The sequence below is a fragment of the Sminthopsis crassicaudata genome, chromosome 5, assembly GCF_048593235.1.
Source record: "Sminthopsis crassicaudata isolate SCR6 chromosome 5, ASM4859323v1, whole genome shotgun sequence".
In the NCBI taxonomy this organism is placed as follows: domain Eukaryota; kingdom Metazoa; phylum Chordata; class Mammalia; order Dasyuromorphia; family Dasyuridae; genus Sminthopsis; species Sminthopsis crassicaudata.
This window is the reverse complement of record NC_133621.1, coordinates 289,516,041-289,539,147: the sequence shown is the minus strand read 5'-3', so window position 1 is coordinate 289,539,147 and position 23,107 is coordinate 289,516,041. Positions and strand designations below refer to the sequence as shown.

The following is a 23,107-nucleotide window of genomic DNA, read 5'->3' as shown; positions in this document are numbered from 1 at the left end:
CCTTACCCAGACCTTCCTCACTTAAATCCAATTAACCTGCATGTCATAGAATCACTTCTCTGATATCATGGTCCTCTTTGAGAATGAAGGACAAACAATGACCACAAATAAATATTTTTCCATTTTCTTTTTTTCTCCCTTTTCTATGTAGTCTTCACCTATTAGGATGTAAATTTCTTGAATGCAAGGATAGTCTTTCTCTGAACTTTTATTTGCATTCACAGCACTGATTATGGGGAACTATGTTAAGAGCTGATGATATTAGACCAAGGAAACAAGATAACTCCAGTTTTCCAGGAGTTTATATTCTATTGGAGAAGGACAACACAGAAAGAGGAGCTGGAAAGGATGGCAAGAGATTGCAAGGTTGCTGGTGAGAAAAATGGAAGTCGGTAAAGTGAATCCAGACAGGAACAAAGTCCCTTGTGAAGTGATCACAGGATCATGACAACAGAGATTTCGACATGGAAAAGGATATCATAGAACCAGAAATCTAGACCCAAAGGGACTGCAAGATAGAGGGATTTTAGAGATCACTTTTTCTATCTCCTTCCTTCCATAGATTAAAGCATTCTTAGATATCACCTACAAATGGATTTCTAACAAACAGGCATTTTTCACTTTCTAAGGAAATCCTTCTGATTTCACAAGAAATATCTCCATTGCTTTCTTTATGAGACTTGAAGTATTAAATTTAATCCCTAGTGTTCCATGTGGTGAATTTTCTAAGAGTTTAACTTTATGTGTAGATTTATCAAACTTTCAAAAGTTATTATACATATCTAGGACTCTTGTAGGCAAATCCACACTTCCAGTGAATTCAGGCTCTCACCGTAGTCCACTCTCACCCCCTTCTGTGGCCCATCTGTAACAAATTGTGTTCTGGAATTGGTCCATGATCCTTGTCTAGTCTGCCACTCTTTCCAGAAAGTTGATTCCCAAAGAAGGCTATATCTTTCCCTCTGGGTTCTAAAAGAGCCTCTGAGTATTTGGAGGAATCTTTCTAATACTATTGACTTAAGCCCTTATTCCCATGTGAATCCCCAGGTAGGCTGGGTTCTGGTTACTCCTTAGGGCTGTGCTTGAGTGCCAGGCTCAGCTTTCCACAAACTCTGACATGGATTCATGGGTTTCCTGACTTTTTGAACCAACAAGGTCAAAGCCTAGTCTGTTTAATCTACAACACTCCTTGAAAGGCAGAAAAGAATAGACATAACATAGAGAAAAGGAACATCAGGTTCCTCTGCTTCCTCACTTGAAAATAGCCAGGCTGGAAAAGTAGGGAGGAAGGAAGAGACATAGACAAGGACACAGAGAAGGAGACAAAAAGAAAAGGAGGAAGAAAGTCAGAGACACAGAAAAAAAAGACAGAAATCGAGAGAAGAAAGAGAGAAAAAAAGAGATGGAGATTAACAGAGATAGACACAGCGAGAGGGAGATAGAGATAGCAAGATAAAGAGAAAAAGATCAAAAAGAGAGAGAAAGATAGGGAAGAAAGGAGAGAGGGAAATACTGGAGAGAAAGGTAGAGAGAAGGAGGGCAGGAGGGAGGGAGGAAGGAAGAAAAGGAGAAATGAAAGAAAAGTGGAAAGGAGATGAGCAGAAACAGGGGCAGAGACAAAAAGAGAGACTAAGAAAAGGAGAATGACAGAAAGAGAGGGAGGGAAGGAAGGAGGGAGGGAGGAAGGGAGCAAGAGACAAAGACTGAGAGAGACAAAGAGCCAGAGACACGAGCTGGGGGGGGGTGGTCTTGTCTTCTGAATGCAAACCTAAAGTTATAAACCAGTGGCCAAACAAAAGCATTCTTAGATATCACCTACAAATGGATTTCTAACAAACCTGCATTTTTCACTTTCTGAGGAAATCCTGATTTCACAAGAAATATCTCCATTGCTTTCTTTAATGAGACTTGAAGTATTATATTTAATCCCTTTCTTCATCTTAAGGTTTGGGGACTAAAACCAGCCTTCTTCCCTACCTGTGCATGGTAAAAGTTGGATCCCAGGACCTCTCCATTTATTAACACTTTCAGAAGCACATCAGCTCTCAGAACTAAGCTGTCACTGTCCAATCCCCCATTCCACTAGGAATACCATATTGGCTGCCATATATATACAGGACAAATTGGAGAAGAGCACTGATATAAAAAGCTTGAAAAGGACATCAGAGGCCATCTTGTCCAACTTCTCTTTGCAGAAGAGTAAACTGAGGATCAGTGGGGAATAAGCATTATGTCTAAGGTCACACAGAATGAGAGGTAGGATTTTAAAAGGACTTAACTTTTTAACTTCAGAGCTTAACATGGTATTTTGCTCCCTGAGTCCCTATGTTCCACCACCATGCTTTCTGTGAGAAGAGAAACTGGAAGAGACTGATGCTGGGGAGAGGGAACCACAATTTTCCAGTCATTCTTCTCCATTCTGACAGAAGGCTTATCTGCCCTGAGCCACAAGAGCACAATGACATTCTCAATAAGGGCTTCATTTGAAAAATACAATGTGCACTCATGGACAAGTGTCAGCAGTCCAGAAGCCCCAGCTATGTCCTTCCTCTTCACGGGGCTGGTATGCCTCCTTTTTTACCTCCATGGTATAGACATAGGAAAGAACCCTGGTCATGGAGGTATGTGTGTGCTTGGGGGGTTGGGGGTCGGAGGCATATGAAATAGGTTCCAGATGCTGAGCCCTTGCAAAGAGGAAAAATAAGGTTATTGATGAATGTTTCCCTTAACTGGAGGCTGTTGCCTTTAAGCCCCCTGGCAGGCGGCCACAATGAAGGTGATCTTCTAGCATCCTGCTTCCTTCCAAAGAGGTAAGAAATGTTTATATAATACAGAATGGGAAGGGGGAGGAACCACTGCAAGGAAAGACTAAATTAAAGAAGGTTCCATATGTCTTGCAAACAAATGGGGGCTTTTTAAAGAATACCATCTTGGAGTTCCAAGTCCAAGTTTACATTCATTTTTAAATATCTATTCCCCTCCCTACCTTCCCCTCACCCCCTACTTCATCAGAGTCCTGGGTTTTTATTCAACTACATCTCAAAAAGAATCCTATAGGAAGGTGATGCTTTCACTGAGGATTTCCTAATGGCCTTGTCTCCATGATTGATGACAGCCATCATCCTTCCCCTTACTCCCCCAGGGTCCCACAAATCTGGCTGTAGTTAATCAGCTGTGAGATCACTGTTGGGGGTTGGGGAGGGAGTGGTTAATAAATCCTGAGACAATTCACAAAAAAGCCTCCATGCAAGCTCGGTCACCTCTGGGGTCAGATTTAGCTCAGATTTAATAATAGTTGTGAAATGTGAAAGATGCAGAGATGAAGACTGCTCTAAAAGAAGGCTCGTGGAAGATGTTGAAATAAGTCTGGGCCATATTCTAAATATTGTACTTTATTCGAGGTCTGGATCAGTTAGTGGGAAACAGTCAATTTTCTTACATGTGGTGCTCCCTGTGCCCCACAATCAATTTATCTTTTCCAGTACAAAATGTGTCTAGCTCCCTGTATTTACTTAACCATGGCAGATGGTCATTGAATCAAAAATAGACCTATTCTTTACTCCGACGTCCAATTCAATGAATAATATGGCCCCAGCATGTCTGGATTAAAAACTCGTTCAAAGTTCACGTTTCAGAAACACTGAATATGATTGGTTTTGTTTTTTTTTTTCTTTCTCTTCTATGAAAAGTTTCTCTGGGACTGTTCTTCCATCCATGCTAAGGAGACTTATGTAAGAATTCCATGTGCCCATTGTCAAGAGTTACCTGCCTGGATCAGCTGCACTGGAGGCCTCTGGGATGGCCCACTTTCCCCCTGTCTACATAACACCATGAATTGGAAGGTAATAAAAACCAGGCTTAGCCAGATACAATAAATCCTTTACATAACCTGACAGGGAAGAAATAAATTGCCCACTCAGATGTGGAACAATGGTGTTAATTAAAGTCTCAAAATTGGTTCTGTAGAGTTCTACGAGACTCTTTGCAAATTCTTTGATTTGCAATTTCGTAGCAGAATTGGACTTTGTGGCAAAAGACCCGAATTCAAACCCCAGCTTGAACCTTTTTACCTTGCTCAATCCATCAATCAATAAATATTTATCAAATGTTTCTATACCGTGAGTACCAAGATAAACAAAGGGATTCAAAGACAAAAGTGAACTGTTCCTTGCTTCCCCCAAGATGCTTATATTCAATGGGGAAACCACTAAGTGAATATATAAATATTTACATGATAGAATAAAAAAAGGAAAGTAAATTAGGTTAGTGAGGACACTGATAATTGGGGGGACTTCTCAGAAACAGTGATAGTATTATTTCTTAATGGATCTTCCAACATAAAGCCATTATTTTGAATAAAAACTAAAATTCATTTGAGCAAAATGAATCAATACTTAGGCTATGTCTGAGTTTATTTGCCTCTTCTTATCCTTATTGACCATCATTTCTCAACCAATAGTTAGGTTAGAAATTATACCTAATTTTTCACTTCATTTGGAGTCAGGAAAGCTGGATTTCAATTCTGGCTTGGCTACTTACTTCCTCTATGACCTTGGGCTAATTTTGTTTCTGCGTTTCAGTTACCTTTTCTTTAATATGAGGAAGTTGAATTAGATCAGTCAACAAACATTTATTAAGTGCTTACTATATGTCAGGCACTGTGCTAAACACTGATTCACTAAATTCACTATCCACTAAAGTCCCAGCTCTAAATCAATGAGTCTATGATCTCTGAGTCTCAGTTTCCTCATCTGTAAGACAGGAACAATAATATTCATAGTACCGAGTTCATAGGGCTATTAGGAAGAATACATACACTTCGTAAATCTGCAAGCAACAAAGAAATAGGGTTTTTATTAGAGAGGGTGTGTGTGTGTGTGTGTGTGTGTGTGTGTGTGTGTGTGTGTGTGTGTGTGTGTGTGTGTGTGTTTCCCTCTCTCATCTCCATTTCTCCATGATGTCTGTAGGGCAAGGCAAACATTACAATCCAGTCATCTCTTTCCATATGAAAACCTGATTATTTTTTAAACAAAATCAGGATGTTTTTAATCATAAATCAATCATGCATAATAGCCTGATCTCTTGTCAAGAAAGAATCCCATAAAATAAGTCATTTCTTCAAACTCCAGATGAATGAAACATATGTCTGTTCTGTGCTCAGTGGTACAGCTATGCAGTGACTACTGTAGGGGTCTGAATATAAGCCACCCTAGAGTATAAATTGCCCCTGAAAAATGAGATCTCTTGGAAAGAAAAAATATACAGAGACACACACTGAAAATAACACCAATTATAAGACATACTTGGATTTTGGACAGTGGTTGTGGGGGAGAGGCAGGAAAGTAGAGATTATAATCAAACCAATATCTTAGTTTACAGTTGGGTCTGTATCACAGGATTTAGAGCTGAAAGGAACCTTAAAGATAATTTAATCCAGCCGCCTTATTTTAAAGAGGAGGAAACTGAAGCTCAGACAAGTATATGGACTTTCCCACAGGTCCTAGAGCTAAGAAATTGCAGGATCCAAGACTCTTTGAGCTCTATCACACTATTCCTCAGAGCAAAGACTTATCAGTTCAGCACAATTGTTCTTGTAGGGGGGTATTTTATAACTGCAATTGTAGAGCCCTGCAATTTTTGTGAACTTGATCTTGCCAATAATTCAAAGGATAAGGGAGAGTTTCATAATGACTAGTGTATGTGAGCTGCCAAATATTTCCAATGATGACCAAAACACAAAAAGTGTTATGATCATCAACAAAATATATAAGAGGAAGATATGGGACAATCTTTTGGTACAAGCAAGGGCTAATAGATTGACAGATAGTCAGAAGATTCCATTGGTGTGCCATGCGTGTCAGAGAGAGGAGAGACAGAGAGAGAGACAGAGAGAGAGAGAGAGAGAGAGAGAGAGAGAGAGAGAGAGAGAGAGAGAGAGAGAGAGAGAGAGAGAGGAGAGGAGAGGAGAGGAGAGGAGAGGAGAGGAGAGGAGAGGAGAGGAGAGGAGAGGAGAGGAGAGGAGAGGAGAGGAGAGGAGAGGAGAGGAGAGGAGAGGAGAGGAGAGGAGAGGAGAGGAGAGGAGAGGAGAGGAGAGGAGAGGAGAGGAGAGGAGAGGAGAGGAGAGGAGAGGAGAGGAGAGGAGAGGAGAGGAGAGGAGAGGAGAGGAGAGGAGAGGAGAGGAGAGGAGAGGAGAGGAGAGGAGAGGAGAGGAGAGGAGAGGAGAGGAGAGGAGAAGAGAAGAGAAGAGAAGAGAAGAGAAGAGAAGAGAAGAGAAGAGAAGAGAAGAGAAGAGAAGAGAAAGAGAAAGAGAGACAGAGGCAGAGAGTGAGAGAGACACAGAGAGACAGAGACAGAGATAGAGGGATATTTAAGGGAAGTTTTCCAACATGTTGATTATACTCTCTATGGAGAAACTATAGAAAAACAGAAGATCAAGGGCAAAAATTATACATAGTGAGAAAACACAGGTAGGTTGTAACTTGTATTGATAGAAAGCATACCCATACCACATGGATGATATCACACATTGACTAAAACATTAACGTGAAAAGGAGATGAAATAGAGTTTGATAGATCACAAGGATATCCCAGCATTGGAATGGTTTATTTCTTTGGTGTTTAAGAATGGAGATCAGAGGATATTTTTAGGCAGAAGGGGAAGGTAGAGTCAAAGGATTGAGAAGGAAGGTGTGGAAGAATTTTTATGGGAATTGTGATGGAGAGACAGTAAGGGATGAATGCAAGAGTTGACATGCATCAAAGAGGGCCCAGATGAAATTTATTTTCTCCAGGAGTATATGAGCGGACAGGATTAGAAGGAATTAATCTCTCCCTATCAAATGATTCATTCCTTTCTTTCTACAAATATGTCCATGTTTCTCCCACACTAGGAAAAAAAAAACTCTTCATTCATTGCTTCTATTTTCTATATCTCTCCTGTTCTTAATAACTAAAGTCCTCAAAAAGGATCTCTACAGTGGATTCCGCCACTTTCTCACCTCCCACCTTCTTCTTAACCTTTGATAATCTAGTTTCCAACTTTATCGTTCCACCCAAACTGCTCTCTCCAAAGTTACCAGTGATTTCTTACCAAATCCAATGACCTTCTCTCTGTCTTCATTCATCTTGATCTCTCTTTGACATTTTGACATTATTGATTATTCTCCCCTCCTTGATATTCTTTTCTTTTTATGTTTTCAGGGCTACCTCTCTTCTGGTTCTCCTTCTACCTTTATGTCCTTTGCTGGATTCCTTTTCTAACCATAAATATCTCTCAGACTCTTTTCTGATACCTCTTTTCTCTGTGCTATTTCCTTGATGATTTTATCAGGTCCCATGGATTTAATTACCATCTCTATGTTAATGAGGGCACCTAGGAGGCAAAGAAATAGAATACAAGGCCTAGAGTCAAGAATACCTGAGTTTAAATTTGGCCTCACTTATGTACTAGTTGTATGACCCTGAGCAAATAACTTAACTCTGTCTCAGTTTCCTCATCAGTCAAGTGAGCTGGAGAAGAAAATGGGGGGAAACAATTAAGACTCATATTTATGGAGGGACTTAAAGTTTGCAAAGGGCTTAATTACTATTGTTTCATTTGAATCTCACAATATTCCTGTTCTTATTCAGTTAGCTTTCTGTGAGCCCTTTTGGGGTTTTCTTGGCAAAGATATTTGGAATGGCTTGCCATTTTCTTCTCCAAAGTGATCCTCATTAGATCATCACTTGATAAAATGAAAATCCCTGGAGATGAAATGACTTGCCTATGGTCATCAGTCAAGAAGTATCTGAGATTAAATTCAAATGTATTTCTTTCTGAATATTAAGTCCAGAGCTTTATGCCCAGCTCACATCACAGTGCCTCATTTTATACCAGTTTATATTAACAGAAATTGGTAGTTGACTAACTGTGGGAGAGGTGAAGAAAGGAAAGCATGAAGAGGAAAAGATTTGCAGCACTAGTCAAGTCAGTCAATAAACATTTATTATGAAATATAGGAAGGGAAGAAAATAAGTATTTGTTAGATGTAAAATGCTTGAAATAACAATCTGAAAAAGAATGACAGATACGGTCTTCAGAGAGCCTTCAATCTAATCAGGGAAGATAAAGGTAAAACACAAAAGGAAATTAAGAAAGAAAGGAATATAAAGGGAAGGTAATAGTCTTGGGGTGATATTTGATTTGACAAGTATTTATTAAATGACTACTCAGGGGCCAGGGACCATGCTAGAGTTTGGGGATACAAAGATAAAAATGAAACAATCTCTGCCCTTGCCGAGTTTACATTCTATTGAGAGGAAACAAAATGCATTCCTATAAATGTAGTCCATTAGCCAAGGCTCCCTAAGACATGAGTTCATATGGATCAGCTTAAATCTTGGGAGATCCCCAAAGATCAGTAGTTCTCTGGGCTCATTACCTCTACCCATAATTTACTCTGAAAAAAATCTAAAAAATATAGTTTGTGCTACAAATATGGATGTAGTTGGTTACCAGTTCCCCCAAAAGCACTAAAAACAATAAATGCATAAAGTTAATGGACAGCCTCTATTTCTAAATTCTGTGAATATAAATTCTGTGATTCAATGAAATCTCCTTCTGACTGAAGGGTTAGTTTTAGCAGCATGCTGCCCAGGAAACTTCCTTTCTCTCTCAATAAGAGGTCAAATTTTAGGAATCTTTAAATCTGGTTTACTCTGGAGAAAGATTTCACACATTCAATAACTTCATGTATTCTATAAGTCAGTTCAAATAAAATCAACAAGCATTTATTAAGTGCTCCCTTTGGGTCAGGTGAGCTGGGAATCCAAAAAAAAGACAGAAAATAATCCACTTTCAAGGAACTCACAGTCTAGTCTGGAGACAACATGCAAACAAATATATCCAAACATGATTAAGACAGAATAAATGGGAAATAACCTCATAGAAAAAGCACTAAGATTAAGGAAAACTGAGAAAGAATTCTTGGAAAAGGTAGGAGTCCAGCAGATACTGGAAGGAATCCAGGGAAAGTAGGAGGCAAAGATGAGGAGGGAGAACATTCCAAGAACTACCATGGAAATCTTCTGAGTCAGGAGATGGAAGTGTCTTTTTTTGTGGAACAGAGAGAAAACTAACATCACTGTTTCACATAATACATGAAGAAGAGTATGATTTAAGGAGATTAGTAAGATCGGGGAAGAGGATACAGGATATGAATACCAGACAAAAGATTTTATATTTGATCCCAGAGTAACAGGGAAAGGGTAGTGATATCAAGATTCCTTAGGATTCATACTTAAGAAACATCTTAAGGGAGCATCTACAATATAGCAGTCACTGGGTCACAATTTCCTCTTCCTATCCTCCTAGCTATTTCTCACACTTGAAATTCTATTTCCCAGCCTTTGTGTATTTTGTCCAAACGTGAAATCTCATATTCCTCCCTTCTACACCTTCAAATTCTTAGCTTCTTTCAAAACTCAGCTCTTATCTTTTTCTTACATGAAAAAAAGCCATAAGAGCAGCTATGACTGAGAAATCACTCTTCCACTCTGCGGTCTTCAAGAGGGGTTTTGGCATTGGGATTATATCTATTACAGATCTGACGTTTGTCATCTGGGGGGACAACACTCTTTTGGAGTTCAGGATGAAAGACTCTTTTACTGATCTCTCCAATCCTACTTCAAACCAAGGAGATAACAGTTGTCATAATCTCAGTTTAGCTCTTATTCCACCACATGCTTATTATAAAAGATAGCAAGCAAACATATTTACTGAAGTAAAATCTTCAAAGTTAAAGAGATGGGATGGGATATATAAAAGTCAGGGGTATCTGCAGGAGAGAAAATGAAATCTCAAGTCAATCAAGAAGAAAACCATCTTACCCAATAAGGGACACGTTAAGATTTTGACTTTTCTCAGGAGACTCATTCTCATTATCTTTGCAAAGTCCATGTCTTTCTGAGTCAATTTTTCTCTCCAAAGTCTTTCCAATAATCAGGAATCATGTCACCCTCGACTTAAGCAGCATGAAGCATCACATAGCCATCCTATAGGGAACCATCCAAGCCCATTCATATGTGTTTATGTTGTTTCCCCAAGTAATCTTTGTCTTTGCATTCACAACACCTAACTGAATGTCTGGCACTTGGGCACTTGTAAATATTCGTTGACTGATTGATTTTCTAGGCACTGAGCATAAGTTAAATTGAAAAAGTCTTTGACTTTCAGTAACTTACTTTTCCTGGAGGGAGGAATATATAGCATTTAGAGATTTTTAAGGGATTTCAGAAACCATCAAGTCCAATACTTTGATTTTGCAAGAAAAGAAATTGAGACCCAAAAGAATAAAGTGAATTAAGATCACAAATCCAGACTCAAAAAGGAGCTCAAAGCTCATCTATCAAATCAAATCCCTCATTTTACATATGAAGAAACTGATACCTAGCAAGCTTAAGGGATTTGTCCAAGTTGCATAGTTAAAAAGCATGGGATTTGAATCTAGCTCCTCTGATCTCAGACTTAGAATTTTTCCTACCATTCTCTACATCTAAATGGATAAATAAACTCCATGTAGACTTTAAGGCTGAAAAGAATACTAAAAAATAAGGGGAGAGCAGTGATTAGGAAGGCTTCCTATGGGAGGTAGTTCCTGAGCTGAGTCTTAAATGAAGTTAAGGATTCTGAGAAGGTAAAAAATAAGGGTGTGTATCCCAAATACTACTAACCTGTTGTGAAGGCACAGAGGCCAACAGGAGGTAGGAATGAAGGAGAGGGGAAAGCAAGTTCAGGGAAAAATAAGAAAAGGAAACTGGGGTCCAAAGAGAGTCATTGATTTTCTCAATATTCCTCAAGAGGCCATTGGATAATAATTGTGGATTATGCTAATAGGAAAACACCAATGTTTTTCCATTTGGGAAAGAAATGTACAATGTGATCACTAATACTTAGAAGGGACTCCAAATGAAGACAATTAAAACAGATGCTTTGGCTAGTCCTGTTAATTCAATTCTTAAATCAAATAAATATGGAAATATCCATAAATTCCCCGAATTGGGAGGGACTGTTATTTGGAAACTTCCTTTAAAAGGTTGCAATTTTTTAAGCAAAATGAACCCATAGCTGATTAGTCCTAAGTTTTCATGAAGTCTTACCCAAGAATTTTATCTATTTCACATTCCACTGAAGCAATCAATCCCAATTATTGAAGTGCACACGTTATTCGGAAGATTAATGGCGAGCCTTGAAGGACTACCACTGACAAAAAACATTTGAATAACTCATATCCTTCCCCCTTCTTCACAGAATGATTCATCTAATGTCATACACATTTCATCTTTGACTCATATAAAGTACATCGTAACAGCTTTTGTAAGACTTGTAATTATTGCATCTATTTTTGGCCTGCTATTCACTGGCTCTTCCTAGGCCTTTGGAATTAACAATCAGGCTTCTTTCCTCTTCATTATTTAGTATCCGACCAAATGTAGATAGTGCCAACCAATCCAAATCCTTGGATCGATGACCCAATTAGAGTCAAAAGTTGGAGATAGGAAACTTCTCCCAGGAAAAAATTATCATGTCCCCCCAAAAAACAGCCAAACATGGGAAGGAAGAAGGGAGATAAGGGAAGAGAGAAAGAGAGAGAGATTCTAGCCAATGTAAGAAATACAATTAATCTCATTAAAGAAATAGTTATTAAATTAAACATCTTAGAAGAAATCATTTTATGCTCTTAAGAAACCAAAATAAAACAGCCCCCACCTTCATGGGGGAATACAACATATAAAAAAAAATGAGAAGACTAGAGTAGGGTCAGCCAGTTAATAAGTCTTTATAAAGCACTTACCTTTAAAGAAGAGGGGGAAAGAAACAATATTTATTAAGCATACAATATGAACTATTATACAATAAGAACTGTGTTAACTGCTGGAGAAAGAAAAAGAAATAAAAGATTATTCCTCTGCCTTCAGGAGCTCACAATCTAAATTATATGTGACATTGAGCAACTCACAACCTCTCTAAACCTGTTTCCTCATCTGAAAAATGATGGATTTGGTCTAAATGATCTCTGAAGTCACTCCAAGCTCTCTATGATCTTTAAAATTTAAGAGCTAAGTCACTGATAGTCCAGATTTCTCATGGTAGAGGGAAAAATTACCTTTTCCATATCTGTGTATCACATTGATCTGTTAGCACTAATTTTGTACCACTAGGTCTCAGGCACTGTTCTAAACTCTGGTGGCCTTGCTGTTCCTTGTACACAACACTCCATCAACACATCATGATACTGGCCATCCCTCATGCCTGGAACACTCTCCTTCTCACCTGTCCTGGCTTCCTTCACAGCTCAGCTTCCCCAGAAAGACTTTGCTAACTTCCCAGCCTTCTCCCTGAGGTTCCCTTCTACAGCATCTGGACATATCTTGTAAGCACATAATTAACCACATGATTTTTCTCCCATTTGAATATGTTCTTGTTTTCTTTATAGCTCCAGCCAGCCCTTCGCCCAGTTCCTGATGCATAATAAGACCTTAATAAATATTTATTGACTGACTCTAATCAGAACGCATTGGAGTTGGGAAGAAAATTCTGTGCAAATGTTAAAACATTATAGATATGTGGTGTTATTAAAATTATTATTTCTTGTCATAAATAATAAAGATTCTCAACTCAATTTTGAGCCAGGGCAAAATACTTAAACTCTCAAAAATGCCCCAGGGAAATCTCCAAGACTCAGTTAGAAAAGAACCATAGATCTCTGTTAGTAAAGGGAGATTTCACCCATCCAGTTTAGAACCAAAGAACAATTTTAATGTATGTGTGTATATATCATATATTAATACATACATATATACAGAAATTATATAGATTATATATTTATACAAATTATATAGACATAGATTATATATACTGATAATATAGGCCCATATTATATGCATTTGTATATATACACATCCATGATCTAGGTATATAGACATATATAGATTTAAAATGATACATATACATATAGGAATATGTATTATTGATGGGATAGACACAAATATATATATATATACGTATATATAGATAGATAGATAGATAGATAGATTATACACACACACACACACATATATATATATATATGTTTTTACAGAGACATAATATATATATACATATACACCAATATATAGACATATGGACATATGTAGATATTAGTGATATAGACAGACACAAATAATGCAGATAACATTTGTTCAGACTCCCCTGTACTAATTAGAGTATTAAAACTCTAAAGTTGGAAGGGACCTCAATTAGTGTCGTTGCCTCATTTTCCAGATAAGGAAACTGAAATTCAGAAAAATTAAATTATCTAACTAAGGGCACAAAGCTAATAAGTGTCAGAGATTCGAAACCAGCCACTATATTAATTCATGTCATTCCCAAGTCCAGAACTCTATTCATTCTACCTTACTGCTTTACTCTTTCTCTAGCTGAAAAAAACACTTTTCCACACCTGGTTCCATTCAGAGTCCTATGCAAGCTGCTAAAATACTTCTCTCCTCCCCCATCATAATAAAAGGATCAGAATGTCAGGGGCAAACTAAAGGGGTAGGGACACCTAGAATGGAAGGTCTTGTTCATTTGACTGTTCAGACTCTGCTTATACCCCTTCCAATAACTGCTTTAGATGCCTCAGTTGATCGTGAGATTTGTCGAGTCGGATCCTGAGCTGAGAGGATGACGGCTGTATTTCTGACCCCCAGTAAGCCTCACCTTCTGCCTGTTCCTGCAGGCCCATTCCCTCCTCTACCTGAGCAGCTGTTCATTTTTAGCCCCGATGACATCATGGGCCATCCATCTCCCAGCTCTGACAATGGGAGAGCAAGACAACAGGCCCCAGGAAGCCCCTCATCTCCCTTGTCATCCTGGCTCTGAAGCCGATGAGTAGCCGTCATCCACAGCCTGTGGCTCCTTCCCTACCACCTGCTACCTCCATCGACTTTGTTTGACTTTTGGGACCTTCAAATAGATTTCTTTCCCAATCCCCCTCCACTTTCCTCTCAGGGAAGCACTACCTTGGAGCACGTTTTCCTTTGTCTGTTTCCTAAATCCTTCCCTTCTGGACCATTTACTCCTCTCATCAGCCTTCTTTGCCTATTTCCCATAGAATAATAATGATCTGCTTCTGACTTTCTGGCAAGTCCACAATCAACTTTATGCCATTTCCTCTGAGGTCCACAAGGATTATAGAAATAGTTTTGAAGCTCAGGACCATTAATCCTGGTGGCAGAATCCCACAGGATATGATGGCCAGGGTCCTGAAGCCTCCAGCCAATGCAGGTGAGAGTAGGAGAGTTTAGATGATGTTGTGAAGGATGGCAAGACCTAATAACCCTGTATCATACTATCAAATCCTTTAAACTATTCTATGTTTAAAACCTATAGCATCTTTCAGCACAGTCTAATGGACAAGACTTCACACACACACACACACACACACACACACACACACACACACACACACACAGAAATCAAACGAGTGAATAGAGTTTTTAGAACTACCCTGCCCTAAAAGATTTTTCTTTCTTTCTTTTTTCTTTCTTTCTTCCTTTCCTCCTTTATTTCTTTGTTTCTTTCTTTCTTCCCTTCTCTTTCTTTCTCTCTTTTCTTCTTTCTTTCTTTCTCTTTCTTTCTTTCTCTTTCTTTCTTTTCTCCTTTCTTTCTATCCTCCTTTCTTTCTTTCCTCCTTTCCTCCTTTCTTTCTTTCATCCTTTCTTTCTTTCTTTCTTTTTTGCTTTCTTTCTTTTCTCCTTTATTTTTTTCTTTCTTTTTCTTTCTTTCTTTTCTCCTTTATTTTTTTCTTTCTTTTTCTTTCTTTCTTTTCTCCTTTATTTTTTCTTTCTTTTTCTTTCTTTCTTTTCTCCTTTCTTTCTTTCCTTCTTTCCTCCTTTCCTTCTTTCTTTCCTCCTTTCTTTTCTTTATTTCTTCCTTTTTCTTTCTTTTTTCCTTTCTTATTTCTTTTCCTTTTTCTCTTTTTACTCTCTTTCTTTCTTTTTTCTCTCTGCTTTATTCCTTCTCTTTTTCCCTCTTTCTTTCCCTTCATTCTTCCTTCTTTCTTTCCCCTTTTTTCTCTTTCTTTCCTTTCTTTCTCTTTTTTCTTTTCTTTACTTTTTCCCCTCTTTTTTTGCTCTCTCTCTTTTTCTCTCTCTTCCTTCCCTTTCTTTATACTTTTTATTACTTTTCTCTTTTTCTTCCTTTTCTTTCTCTTTCTCTTTTTCTTTTCTATCTTTCCTTCTTTCTCTCTCTCTCCTTTTCTCTTTCTTTCTGCATAAGAATTATTCCAACACCAATCCAGGAAACAAGTCTCTCTTTACTTTTATCTCCTGCCTATAGGCAACCTGAGAGTGGGAGAGAGAAAAAGATGGGTGTCCTCATTAAAGTTATTGGCAACAGCTGTGGCCATCCTCTCCCACAGATGGACAGCCCTTTCTTCCTGATTGTGGTAACACCTGGGGGACCTGCCTGATTAAAGAAAAGTCTGAAGAGCAGACATTTCCTGCACAATCTTTCCTGAAGTTTCCTAGCCTCTCCCCCTCCCCTTCACTCATTCAAACACACACACACACACACACACACACACATACACACACACACACACACACACACACACACACACATTCCCCCTCAAGCCCCCCTTCTCACTTCCCTGACATATTCCTGACTTGCCATAGTAAGTCAACATTCTCCATGAAGTTGTGAAGATGTCAGGGCGGACCTGCTCTGTTCAATAAAATAAACACAACTGTTCATTTTCAAAAGGAAAGACTTCCAAGCTGTCCGTGTTTTTCCTTCTCTTCCAATCCTCAGTGTTGCTACTTTGGTTGTGACATTTGTTTTGCTTTTGCTGCATGCAGCTTTAAAATTAATTTCTGTGGGTGGGTTTGTGTGTATGTGTGTGTGTGTGTGTTTGTGTGTGTGCATAAGATTCTAAAATCACGACTTTCAGGGAAACCCAGAGAGTCAACTTTTTAAATAAAGCACAACAGTTCTCATGCCCAAATGGACTGGTGCTGCCCACAACTGTCAGGTATCAGCCTCTGCCCATTGCCACTTATGCCCACATCCATGCTAACCCCAATTATAGAACAAAGAGAAGCAAGGCAGAATGATGGAAGAGATAGCCTACCAGCTCTTAGTCAGGAGAGACTTGGCCTCTGACATCAACCAACTGGGTGGCCATAAGCAAGTCATTTCTCTGAACTTAAGTATTCACAACTGTAAAATAGGGATAATTATTCCTACATCAGTAACTCCCAGTGAGAGTGAGGGTCAAATGAGACAAGGTATCCATTCAATAGTGTACCATAGTGACTTGAGTGTTGAAAGGGGAGTTGGGCACACCTACATTTGAATCCATACTAAAACATACTGGGCAAGGCACTTACTTAATTTTTCTCAGTCTCAGCTTTCTTATATTAGTACCTTTTCCATAGAGTTGTTGTGAAATTTAAATCAAACCATGGGATGCTAGTTCTAGAGCCCAAAAGAACCCTCAAGAAGACCATCTAGTACAGAGATGGGCCCCACAACATGGGAGCTCCACAAGTCTCCTAAGTACTGCCTGAACCAGATTAAAATGTAATTAGGAAATAGTAAACTGGAAACCAAGAGAGACCACATCAATTGCAGATTGCCTGAAAAAAATGGATATTGTGTATGTGTATACTTTACTTACATTAGTATTCCCATTACTTGGCACAATGCTTGATGTGTATTAAGCATTTAACCAATGCTTTATCTAATCTGACCTAATAGAATATTATTACACCATAAGAAATGGTGGAAGAGAAAGTTTAAAAGAAATCTGAGAGTAATTATATAAACTGATGAAGGATAAAATGAGCAGGACTAGAAGAATTTTTACAATAGTAGTTAAAGTTACTTAGAAATTTGGATTGACAGAATGATCAGCCAGGATTCCAGTAGACCAGGGATTCTTAAGCATTTTCCACTCCCAACCCCCTTTCACCCAAGATATGTTTATGCAACTTCAGATATAAAAAATAGGTGTACAAATCAAGCATGTACTGAATAATAACTCATAAAGAAATGTATTTTATTTTAAATTCTTTGGTACATATAATTTTACTATTTATTAAAGATGAAAGCAAATTTACATACTGTGATGAAATGGATATGCTTGTTTATTTTTACATAAAGAATTCAATCTTGGTAGAATTTTTGATCCCTTTCATTATTGCCAAATTTTTCATGATTCCCACCTTCAATTATATGATGCTATACGGAGTCATGATCCACAGTTTAAGAAGCTTTTCAATAGACCATTCATTCCAATAGGGTGAAGTTTAATACCTACCTCCTACTAGAATAGTGATGGACACAGAACACAGAATGAGACATACGTGTGAAGCTTTGTCCAATGTAGGAACTGAATTTCATTGACTACATATATGTATTATATGAATTTTGGGTTTTTTTTCCAACATGGCTATTTTATTTCAACATGAAGGAGAGATGGAAGAGAGATGGAAAAGAGAAAAAGTCAGTGCTTGTTCATTGAAAATAAAATAAAAGTTGAAAACAAAACCAGTCCTGCCCTCAAGAAACTTACATTCTAATAGGAAGAGACAAAGAATATAAATAGGGGAGTGAGAGCCAGGAGGGTACATCCGAAAGAATGTCGTAGAGAAGAGGGATTAGGCTCATTCTCCATCCCAGTAGAAACTGTAGAGAGGCAGAATTTTGTTGAATAGAAGGGAAAACTAAACTCTTAGTCTGGCTATTACCAAATACAAATAGCAGGTCCTTAAACAATTAAAGGAATTGAACTAAATTCAGAGACATGAGTCTGACTATATGTGAGTGTAGACAAATCACCTTAATTTCTAAATGTTCCCCTCTGTAAAATGCTGGGAGTGGATAGATATCCATCAGCTGCAGAATAGCTGAATAAGTTATGGTAGAAAAGTGTAATGGATTATTATTATCCTATAAGAAATAATGAACAGGTTCCAGAGGCCTGAAAAGATTTACATGAACTGATGCTGAATGAAGTGAGCAGAACCAGCAGAACATTATACAAAATAACAAGATTATGTGAGGATCAACTATGATGGACCTGGTTCTTCCCAACAATGAAGTGATTCAAGGACATTTCAATATACTTAAGTTGAAAAATGCCTATTGGATCCAGAGAGAGAACTATGGAAATAGAATGTAGATCAGAACATAGTATTTTCACCATTTTGTTTGCTTATTACTTTTTTTCCCCTTGATTCTGATTTTTCTTGTACAATACAACAAATATGGAAATACATTTAAAAGAATTGCACATAGTTAACCTGAAATGGATTGCTTACTGTCTTGGGGAAGGAGAAGATAAGAGATAGAAGGAGAAAAACTTGGTACTTGAAGATTTACAAAAACTGAATGTCGAAAACTTTTTTGCATGTATTTGGAAAAATAAAATACTATTTTTTATTAATTTTATAATTATAAATTTTGACAGTATATATACATGAGTAATTTTTTTATAACATTATCCCTTGTGTTCATTTTTCCAAATTTTCCCCTCCCCCCCTCTACTCCCTCCCCTAGATGACAGGCAATCCCATACATTTTACATGTGTTACAGTATAACCTAGATACAATATATGTGTGTAAATCCAAATTTCTTGTTGCATGTTAAGAATTGAATTCCGAAGGTATAAGTAACCTGGGTAGATAGACAGTAGTGCTAATATTTTACATTCACTTCCCAGTGTTCCTTCTCTGGTGTAGTTGTTTCTGTCCATCATTGATCAGCTGGAAGTGAGTTGGATCTTCTTAAATAAAATACTATTGAAAATTTAAAAAACAAAATGCTGGGGTCAGGTTGGTTAGTCTCTGAGTTCCCTTCCCAGATGTATTCTCAATAAATGATTCTATAAATGCTTTAGTTTCAGAAAATGGGTACCTGGCTTACTCTCTTGGGACTCAGTTCCCTGCCTGGTACTTCAGGTCATTCAGAGATTTTTGCCTTTCCCCCTTAGTCTTCCTGAGGACCAGAATCTAATCCCAAATTCAGCCCCTATGGTGAGGTTCTCACTATCTGCTGCCAGACCTCTCCTAAAATAAATTGCTTGCTTGCCAGGACTTTTCAATTCAGAAAATAAAATGTAATTTTTTTTTAATTGGGAGGGGGGTATATTTGATTGAATCTCCAGAGCTTAGTAGTGTATCTGGAAAAACAGTAGGTATTCAATAAATGTTTGTTGACTGGTCAATAGATTTAAATTTCTCTTTCTCTCTCTCTCTCTCTCTCTCTCTCTCTCTCTCTCTCTCTCTCTTTCTCTCTTTCTCTCTTTCTCTCTTTCTCTCTTTCTCTCTTTCTCTCTTTCTCTCTTTCTCTCTTTCTCTCTTTCTTTCTTTCTTTCTTTCTTTCTTTCTTTCTTCCTTCCTTCCTTTCTTTCTTTCTTTCTTTCTTTCTTTCTTTCTTTCTTTCTTTCTTTCTTTCTTTCTTTCTTTCTTTCTTTCTTTCTTTCTTTCTTTCTTTCTTTCTTTCTTTCTTTCTTTCTTTCTTTCTTTCTTTCTTTCTTTCTTTCTTTCTTTCTTTCTTTCTGCAATTGGGGTTAAGCCAAGGGTCACATAGCTAGGAAGTATTAAGTATCTGAATCCTGATTTGAACTCAGGTCCTCCTGACTTTAGGGCCTATGCTCTATCTACTGTGCCATCTAGCTGCCCCCCTCCCCTTTCTTTAGATTTAAATTTCAAAGGAAACTTAGGGATCATTGAAAGTAATACCTCCTTTTTTTCAGATGAAGAGTGGGAAAGTGACATTCCTCAAGATCACACAGTTCTAAATCACTAGTAATGTTTCACCTATTAACAGGGCAGCTAGTGCCTGTGATCTCTGAATAAGACTGCATGATGCCTGTGTGTCTGAATTTGTTTTTTCAGCATACCCATTGCTCAAAAGTTGCATAAGATCTTACCCACCTTGAATGATCTCTCTAGACTCGGGATCCCAGACATACCTGTTTTGGACCTTTTTTGTGCATAAAGGTAAGCATAGGATCTTGGGACCATAGATTTAGACCTGAAAAGGGTCTCAGTGATCATCTAGTCTAAACCTTCTCTCCTCTCATTTTATAGATAAACTGAAACCCAAGAAGTGAAATAGACTTGATTAAAGCCATCAAAGTAGGAGCCTGGGATTGCAGATGTAAAGCTAAAAGGGACCTCAAGGAACAACTTGTCCAATCTACTCATTTTACAGATGGGAAAGCTGAGGCAGAGTTAAGTGACTTGCCCAGGGTCACACAGCTAGTAAGTGTCTAAGACTATTTGAACTCAGTTCTTCCCGACTCAAGGTTCCATGTTCTAATCACTATGCCAAATAGAGAAAGGCTTCAGTCCTCTGCCTGTATTAATCTCTTTCCTTCTCTTATTCATCCTTTTTACTACTACAATCTCTTTCCTTCTCTTATTCATCCTTTTTACTACTACCACCTAAAGCCCTTTGTAAATTGTAAACGATTGACTAGTTCTCCTATGAAATCCTGTTCCATTAACACCAAGTTAGGATGTGAAACATAGAGTTAAAATACCAAGCAGCTCCTATTGGAGCCTGAAACTGGCTTCTTCTCATTCCTGAGTATATTTAAAGACCCATATCTTTTCTTGTCAATTTCATTAAAGGCTCCAGCTTCAAAATAACATTTGTGGCCAAGGGGATTTCATTTTCCCCTTTGATAAACAGGCCTAATTCACTTTTCTTTAATGTGGCTCCAAAGTGCCTTAGGTTACAATAGGGGTTTTGTGATGTTCCAAAACATCTTTGAATCCATTCTTATCTTTCTAGCCTCTCACTTGCTACCCAGGCACGAATGCCCCTGCTGTAATAGCCCAGGGAGCAAACAGTGCCAGCCTCAGGTAGGACGCTCCCAAGGGTGGGAAGAGGAGAAAGCCACAAGTGGATCCATTTTCCATGCAAGTGAGCAAATCAGAAGGCTATACAACACAGAAGTGTATGGAACAGGGCCATACATCAATGCCTGGCTTTGACAAGTCCCTCGGGGGCAAATTCTGTGGGATCATGTTCTGGGTGAGACCACCTCATGCTGAGGTCCTGCTGGTTTTTTACAGGGTCCCTGGGGTCTATCCCATGCACCATTCTGGACAATGCAGGTAATGTTCAACTGGGGCTACTGTATGTGCCTTCTCTAACCTACCGAACCCCTGAGAATATCTGTAAAGGGCTGAGAGAGCTCCGGAAGGCAATATAGCATTTGAAGGATCAGGATTTGAGGCCTGGAACTGTTATCTACATTCAACAAGATGCTGTCTGTCTAAGAGCTCTGGGTTTGTAGTCAGAAGGTCAGAGTTCAGTCACCACTCTTCTCTTTGTTAGCCAGGGAGCCTGAACAAGTGTTTTCTCTGGAATTTAGTTTCCCCATCTTTAAAGTGAGAGAACTGAAGTAGATTACCCCTGAGGTCCTTTTCATTCTTCTTCTATGACCTTGTGCCTAGAAGCTGGTACTCTACCTCTAGGACACAGGTGGAAATAGGTAGCATAAGCTATGCTCCTCCCAGTTCCCTTTTTGGATTGACTCTCCCCATTAGAATGTAAACTCCCTGAGGGTAGGAATTATTGTTTACTCCTTTTTGTATTCCCAGTGTTTCCTATATAGCAGGCACTTAATGTTTATTGAATTGAAGTACATAGTAAGTGCTTGATAAATGTTTATATTTACTTATCCATCTATCAAATGAAATATTTATAAAATGTTTAGCACAGTGCTAGGTACATAGTAGGCATTAAAACCTTATTCACTTTCCCCATCTACTCCAAACCACTTTCATTTTAACTAATAGGAACTTATGTAATGAGGGTTATTCAATCATTTACTCAACGATTACAAAGTGTTTTAGAAAGTTTACTATGAGAGTGGTGAAAAGGATGGAGAGAAGAAAAGGATAGAAGTAGGGAAATCAGTTAGGAGGCGATTGCAATAAATCCATATGAAAAGTGATGAACTAGGATAATAGTAATGGGACTGGGAAGGAAAGTATAGTCACAAGAGGTATTTCTGAAATAGAATCAATAGAACTTGGAAAGTGATCCAATATGGCAAGGGACGAAGAAGGATGCTGCCAAGATTTCAAAGCTGGGAAGATGGTGTTCAATGGGAATAAGACAGGTAGGAGGAAAAGGAGGGATATGTTTTGGAGAAAAGAAAACCAGATCACTTTAGAGTGTATTGATTTTGAGGTGTTGTCAAGGAACCCATTGGGAGATATCCTAAAGGCAGTTGGAAATATGGGATTCAAAGTCTTAGGATTGTGTTTGATTTAGCATGAAGTAATGGAAAGAATCCTGACTCTAGAGCAGAGGTTTTTAACCTAGATCTAGGTTAAGAAATCTAGAGTCCAGGTTACAAGAAAAGCAAAAAAAACAAACAAACAAACAAAAAAAAAAAAGCAAAAAAAAAACAACTTAGAACCTTTTAAAAAATATTTTTATGACTGAATTTTAGTATCATTAATTTGCTTTGTAATCCTGTGTGGATTTTTTATGCATTTAAAAGCATTATCCTGAGAAGGGGTCCACAGGCATCACTGGACTGTTAAAAAGATATGGAATTTCTATTTCAGAAAATAAAGTACCTCTGGACTAAAATAAGAGAGCCTGGATTCAAATTCCCCTTTCAAACACTACCTATGTAACTTTGAGCAAATCACTCGATTTCTCCAAGCCTCAATTTCTCATCAAAATGAAGGATTTATTTAGATGATGTTCCATCTCTGGATCTAGGATCTTATATGTGATCTTTGTCTAGTCATTTTATTTCCATGTGATATGATCTATGATGTGGGATTTGGTACCAAATGATGTAGGTGATATAAACACCAGATGATGGTAGGCACCAAAAGTTGGGGTTCAACCACATGAAGAATTCATAATGGCCATTCTCTTTGGCAAAAGGTAGATTTATTTAGGGGAAGAGGTCACAGACAAAATGAAGGGATACAATGGACACTGGGAATGGTAAATATGAAATAAAGTGGGAGAGCATATGAAAGACAAGTTCTGCGGTGAAACTCACAATTACCCAGCAGAAAGGGAGCACCTCATGGGGT

General features: G+C 38.1%; 1 long non-coding RNA gene across 1 annotated transcript; it reads left to right on the top strand.

Annotated features, from left to right (window-relative positions):
* The first annotated feature begins 2,705 nt into the window (after positions 1-2,705).
* Positions 2,706-19,988, top strand: LOC141543307 (uncharacterized). Its single transcript, XR_012482405.1, has 3 exons — positions 2,706-2,810; positions 3,690-3,842; positions 19,925-19,988. It is a non-coding gene; the product is annotated as an uncharacterized LOC141543307 (long non-coding RNA).
* The last annotated feature ends 3,119 nt before the right edge of the window (positions 19,989-23,107 follow it).